General features: G+C 42.1%; 1 protein-coding gene across 1 annotated transcript in view; it reads right to left on the minus strand.

Moving 5' to 3' along the window:
* Dipk2b (divergent protein kinase domain 2B) overlaps positions 1–7,033 on the minus strand; it is a 63,866-nt gene that overhangs the window by 27,631 nt on the left and 29,202 nt on the right. The window lies entirely within an intron of this gene.

Consider the following 7,033-nt stretch of genomic DNA (forward strand, 5'->3'; position numbering starts at 1 on the left):
TGAGAAGCACCTAAAGAAATGTTCAACATCCTTAGTCATCAGGGAAATGCAAATAAAAACAACCCTGATTTTTCACCTCAAACCAGTCAGAATGGCTAAGTTCAAAAACTCAGGTGTCAACAGATGCTGGTGAGGATATGAAGAAAGAGGAATACTCCAGTGTTGGTGGGATTGGAAGCTGGTACAACCACTGTGGAAATCAATCTGGTGACTCCTCAGGAAATTGGACATAGTATTACCTGAGGACCCATATACAACCACTCCTGGGCATATACCCAAATGATTCTTTACATCTAACAAGGATACATGCTCCACTATGTTTATAGCAGCCTTATTTATAATAGACATAAGCTGAAAATAACCCAGATGTCCCTCAACAGAGGAATGGACTCAGAAAATGCGGTACATTTATACAATGGTGTACTACTCAGCTAATAAGCATGATGAATTCATGAAGTTCTTAGGCAAATCTATGAAACTAGAAATTGTCACCCAGAGTGAGGTAACCCAATCACAAAAGAACACACATGGTATGCACTCATTGATAAGTAGATATTAGCCCAAAAGCTCAGAATACCCAAGATACAATTCATAGACTACATGAAGCTCAAGAAGAAGAAAGATCAAAGTGTGCATGCTTTGGTCCTTCTTAGAAATGGGGACTAAATACCCATGTGAGGAAATATGGAAATAAAGTGTAGAGCAGAGACTGAAGGAAAGGCCATCCAGAGACTGTCCCACCTGGGGATTCTTCCCATATACAGTCACCAAACCCCAACACTATTGTGGATGCCCAGAAATGCTTGCTGAAAGGAGCCTGATATAGCTGTCTCCTGAGAGTCCCTGCCAGAGCATGACAAATAAAGAGGAGGATGCTCAGAGCCATCCATTGGACTGAGAACACAGTCCCCAATGGAGGAGTTAGAAAAAGGACTGAAGAAGCTGAAGTGGTTTGCAACCCCAGAGGAAGAACAGCAATATCACCCCCCCACTCCCCCCACCCCCCCACCCCAGAGCTCCCAGGGACTAAGCCACCAACAAGGAGTACATATGGCTCAGCTGCACATGTAGTAAATAATGGCCTTGTCAGGCATCAATGGGAGGAGAGGTCCTTGGTTCTATGAAGGCTTGATAGATGCCCCAGTATGGGGGAATCAAGGTCACGGAGGTGTGAGTGGGTGTGTATGGGTGGTTGTGCATGGAGGAACCCCCTCATAGAAGCAGAGCAGGGGGGATGAGATAGGGGGTTTTGTGAAGGGAGGAAAACCAGGAAAGGGGATAACATATGAAATGCAAATAAAGAAAATATCTAATAAAAAAAGAAGAAAAAAGAAAATTAACATCTACATGGATAACAGGTATGCCTTTGCCACAGCGCATGTCCACTGGGCTATATACCAAGAGAGAAGACTACTCATATCAGTGGGAAAAGAAGTAAAAAACAAGCAGGACATATTGGATCTCTTCGATGCCCTGATGAAGATGACAACTGTGAGTATTATTCATTGCCTAGGACATCAGAAAGGAAGAGACACAGTGGCCCAGGGCAATAACCAGGCAGATCAAGTGGCTCAAAAAGTGGCTATGCAGGAGCCTATCCAGGTTATGGGCCTGCAAGAGACACTCACAGGGGAATGGGACTGGACTAAGGGATGGCCTCACTTAAAATGTAGGGAAAAAGAAAGGACTCAGATTGCTAGCCACCCTACCAACCTACCTAGAGAAGGAAGGACATTGGCACGCATAAGAAAGAAAAACTATACTCCCCAGAAAGAAAGACTTACTAGGCCAAATGCACAGATGGACTCATTTAGGGGATAAAAAGCTTGTCTAAACAGTTATGCATAACGGACCTCATATTTTCGGCCAGAGAAATAGTAGAACAGTGTAAGTTATGCCAGAAAGTGAATGCTTATGTGGCCAATAGTAAACAGGGCAAAAGGCCTAGGGGAGAACAGCCTGGAGTTTATTGGGATGTCGATTTTACAGAAGTTAAGCCAGGAAAATATGGTTACAAGTACCTTCTAGTGTTTGTGGATACTTTCTTTGGATGGGTTGAGGCTTTCCCCAACAAGCAGGAAACAGCTACCGTGGTAGCCAAGAATATATTAGAGGAAATTTTCCCAAGGTTTGGAGTGCCCAAGGTGGATCAGACACTAGTTCTGCTTTTGTTTCTAAGGTAAGTCAGAGACTGGCAGAGATATTTGGGACTAATTGGGAACTCCATTGTGTGTACCATCTCCAGAGCTCAGGGCACATAGTGAGAATGAACAGAACCCTAAGAGAGACCTTAACTAAATTGTCCTTGGAGACTGGCACTGACTGAGTGGTGATCCTTCCCCTGGCCTTATTTTGAGCCCGGAACACCCCTACCATTTTAACCTAACCCCTCTTGAGATCCTGTATGGGACTCCCACTTCCTTGACCCTGGCTCTTGACTCCCCAAGAGTGATTTTTCAGGTCAACAAGGATCTTATAGTTCAATTGCAAACTTTCCAGATCATTTACTAGGAATTGTGGCTTAAAGTTAGTGCCCTGTATAATGCAGGTACCCCAGAGGTTCCACATGAGTATTAAGTTGGAGATTGGGTATATGTTAAAAGGAATCATGTTGAAAACTTGGGAGCAAAGTGGAATGGGCTGTTCCTGGTGTTATTGACCAACCCCGCCTTCCATTAAAGCAGATGGAATAACTGCCTGGGTTCATGTTACTCATGTCAGACCAGCACCTGTGCCTGACACCAGCTGGATAGCAGCCGGACATCTGAGCAACCCTCTCAAGCTCAAGCTCACTCACCCTTATGCAAGGCCAGAGAATCCATGAGATGACTATGGTGTATCTTCCTTCTGGAGCTGAGCCTTAGCATCCCCCACAACCCTATCAAAGTGACTTCGCAAGTACTTTCAGTCACTGGGGATGTAGCTTGGTCCACTACAGAGGAACACCTGCCTTATACCTGGTGGCTGGACCTTGTCTTTAATCTCTATAAATTAGCAGTGGGTCTTGACTCCTAGGATATTCCCACCCTAGAGACACAGGGGGAGGGATTACCTGAATGTGGGGGACGAGGGAGTTGGGAATCTAAACTGTGTCAGAAGTGGCCTTGGAAGGTGGGGCTTAGGGTGTGGACACCTGAAGTTGAAAAGTGTCCTGCAAGAAACCTCCATAGAAGTGTGCCTCCAAGATGAGAGAAGCCAGTAGCAGGCCCATCAGTGTGTGTGGGCCAACCACTTTTTCTGTGCTAGCTGGGGGTATGAAACATCGGGAAGTACATACTGGAGACCATTCTGGGGTAGTTAAGGATTTCATGGGTCAGTTGAGAGAAGAACTAGTCAAGTGGAAGAGAGAAAGAGAACAGAGTCAGGGCTGGTTCAAATCTTGGTTTAATTCCTCCCCTTGGTTAACTACCCTCATATCCACTTTGTTAGGACCCCCTAATTATCCTCCTGCTATTGTTGACCTCTGGACCCTGCATATTGAACAAGTGAACAAGCTTATAGCTGTCATTAAAGAGAGAATAGGACCCATATAGCTGATGGTCCTGCACCAACAATATGAGACCGTGAAGACAGGACCTGAAGAATATGAGTTAGTTACCTAAGACCCCTGAGCATAGCTCCAGGATTGGAGCTTGTACAAGAAAAATGGAGGAATGAGGGACCCTAAGGGCTTTTTCCAGTCCCACATTCTCCTTACAGCTTCCTCCTCCTGCCTGGGGTCAAAACTGGCCGAGTTCCATTCTCCACCCACAGAAACATTCTTGAATAACACTTCTCATAATGTACTGACCCTCTGGAAAGTACCAGGTAGAGTTCAAATGTGTGTCATGCTTGCTAGCCAATAGATTTAAATGCTTAGCCAATAAGTTTGAACTGTAACCTTGCCGATGTAACCTGTCCCCTAAAAAGTATAAAAACTGCTTATAATAGCCTTTTAGAGGTCACCTTCTAGTCACCTTGAGGTAGTCACCTTGAGGGACTAATTGAAGGTTAACCTTGATGTGCTGAAAAACAAACTTCTTGCTTTTGCATCAAAAAAGAAGTTATTTGGAATATACGGAATATAAAGAAATTGTATTCAGAACATAAATATGTAACTTGTGAAAATCAATAACAAACACAGAAAACTGTACAAAATGGACCCATTTAAGTACCTTTTCAAAGATCAAAGAAGCCAATAAATACATGAGAAAGGGCCCCACATCGTAAGTCATCAGAAAAATGCAAGTGAGATCAGGTGAAAGACTGCTAGACATCCACTAAAATACCTAAAGTTCCAATTAAAAACGGCCTTGATGCAGATAAAAATTAGCAGCCAGTACTCTCTTTTCCGTTGCATATAGGCAGAAGCACATATTGTATACTGTGAATAGGAAAACTTGCAGTCCTTTCAGACTCTGTCCATATGAAATGTTATGACCCAGAAAATTCACTTCAACCATGCTTGTATTCAACGTAGGCACATGTAAGAATGTTGGTTCCAATTCCAATTCACAATAGCCTCAACTAAATGTAACTTAAATGTTTATCAATAATAGAATATATAACCTGTATCATTAAAAATAAAGTATTTCACTTCTAGGAAAAGTAAATAAACTTTTGGTTCCTATAATAATATGAATAAATACCATGACTGGATGATGTTCTAGTATTCTAATATTGTACTATTCCATTTAAATGGAGTTCAAAAATAGGCAAAAATCATCCAAGGTTACTCAGCCCAGAATAGTAAGGACTTTGAGGGGGAGACAGGGTAAGCTACTGCTTCAGTTTGGTTGGGATTGTGAGGTTTTCTGGGATACTGTATTTTCATTCCAAAAATTAACTAGTTATAAGGAAGTAGGGATGGTTTGTTATCCTGGCAAGGAACATTTTTTGAAAAAGACATGAAAAAAACCTTTTGAGGGGCTAGAAACATCTAGTATCTTGTGGTTGGTATCTCTGTGTGAACCCACATGTTAAATTTCCCCCAATATACTTAAGATTCATGCATTTGTGTATGTTATTTATACTGTAATTAGAAGTCTTTAAAAATGGCTATTTGCCCTGAAGAGTAATGCATGGTGATGCACACCTGAAATCCCAGTACTCAGGAGGCCAAAGTAGGAAGATCAAGAGTTTTAAGACTAGCTTGAGATACATAGCAAGACCTTGTCCTAACCAAACCAAACCAATCCACCAACCACCAGCCAACCAGCCAACTACCCAACCAGCCAACCAAGCAAACAAACAAAAAAGCAAATCTCAAAACAACCTCAATAATTGACATTGTACAGAAGTTTTATTTTTAAAAAAGGAAAGTCTTGTTGAATAGGGTCATGGGAAGAATTTTGGGAGCCAACAAATTGAAGTCTTCGCTTTTGTTTAAACTTTAACTGTCTTCTTTGCCAGATGATGAGACTTTGATCTGAAAAAGGGTGGAACAAAATAGGCTGAGCAGTAATGAAAAGCCAGCTACACCAAACAAACTGTATTATTCTGAACAAGCTGCCTGGCACAAAAGCCCGCAGACTTTGCAGACAGTATTTCTGAACCATAGGCAGTGGATACAGAGATCAGAAAAAAACTCAAAAACTTGTTTTTGATATTCAGAAGGAGCGAGGGGTAGATTAGAGAAATTGGTGACTAATAGGCTCATGCTGGATCATGGTAAATATCCTAAAATAAGATGTAGAAGCTTCTGAGATGACACTTGATATTATGGAACCACTGAGAATTCTGTTAACCAAATAATTTCTGACTGACTTTCTTCTTTGACTTGCCAATTTGATATTTTTAAATCTCAGAAATAGAATACATGAATGTAGTGAGATACTCAACAGTGATTCTTATTTTAAAACTAAAGATTTTGGCTGCAAAACCAAAGATAATAATAATTAACTAACTGGGTTTGTCTAAAGTTAATAAATAAATTTTCATGGAAAATAAGGCATTTTCTTTGGCTCTGTCTTGTGTAACTATTTTATTAACAATAGTACATAACTAAAGTTTTGTTAATCAAAACTGAAGGTGATATGTACTTGGGATGATAGTAATATGAGGTAGAATCAGAATCAAGAGGCAAGTCTTGATTCTCTTGCTGCTCTTCTAGAGGACCCAGGTTCGGTTCTCAGTGCTCACAACTATATAGATTCTAGCATATCAAAACCTCCCTCTGGCTGTCTGGGCTGGCCAGTGCCCTGAGCAGACCTTGGGCACAAGCTCCACAGCCAGTCCCACAACACCCAGAGGAAGCTCCACTCCCAGATGCCCTAACACGCCAAGGATCAGAGGTGAGGAGAATACAACATCTGTCCCAACAGTGGGAGTAACTGGGACCAGCAGGACACAGGCACACAGGAACTCTGCCAGCCCAGTAGCTCGGTTGCTTCTGGTCTGTCTGGGCTGGCCTGTGCCCTGAACAGACCTTGGGCACAAGCTCTGCAGCCAGTCCTACCACACCCAGAGGAAGCTCCACTCCCAGGTACATTCTAACAAGCCCAGGATCACAGGATCACAGAGACAGCTTGACTCTGAGGAGTTCTGACACAACTAGGATCACAGGAAGGACAGGCTCCTGTCAGATTTAGCAAGGGCAGGTACCACTAGAGATAACCAGATGGCAGGGGGCAAGCGTCAGAAGATAAACAACGCAAACCAAGGTTACTTGGCATCATCAGAACCCAATTCTCCCACTATAGCAAGTCCTAGACACACCATCACACCAGAAAAGGAAGATTCAGATCAAAAATCACTTCTCATGATGATGATACAAGACTTTAAGGACATAAATAACTCCCTCAAAGAAATACAGGAGAACACACGTAATCAGCTAGAAGCCCTTAAAGAGGAAACACAATAATCCCTTGAAGAACTACAGGAAAACACAATCAAACTGGTGAAGGAAATGAACAAAACCATCTGGAATCTAAATATGGAAATAGAAATAATAAAGAAATCAGAAAGAGAGACAACCCTTGATTTACAAAACCTAGGAAAGAGATCAGGAGTCTTAGATGCAAGCATCACCAACAGAATACAAGAGATAGAAGAG

The sequence above is a fragment of the Mastomys coucha genome, chromosome X (assembly GCF_008632895.1).
Source record: "Mastomys coucha isolate ucsf_1 chromosome X, UCSF_Mcou_1, whole genome shotgun sequence".
NCBI classification, from domain to species: Eukaryota; Metazoa; Chordata; class Mammalia; order Rodentia; family Muridae; genus Mastomys; species Mastomys coucha.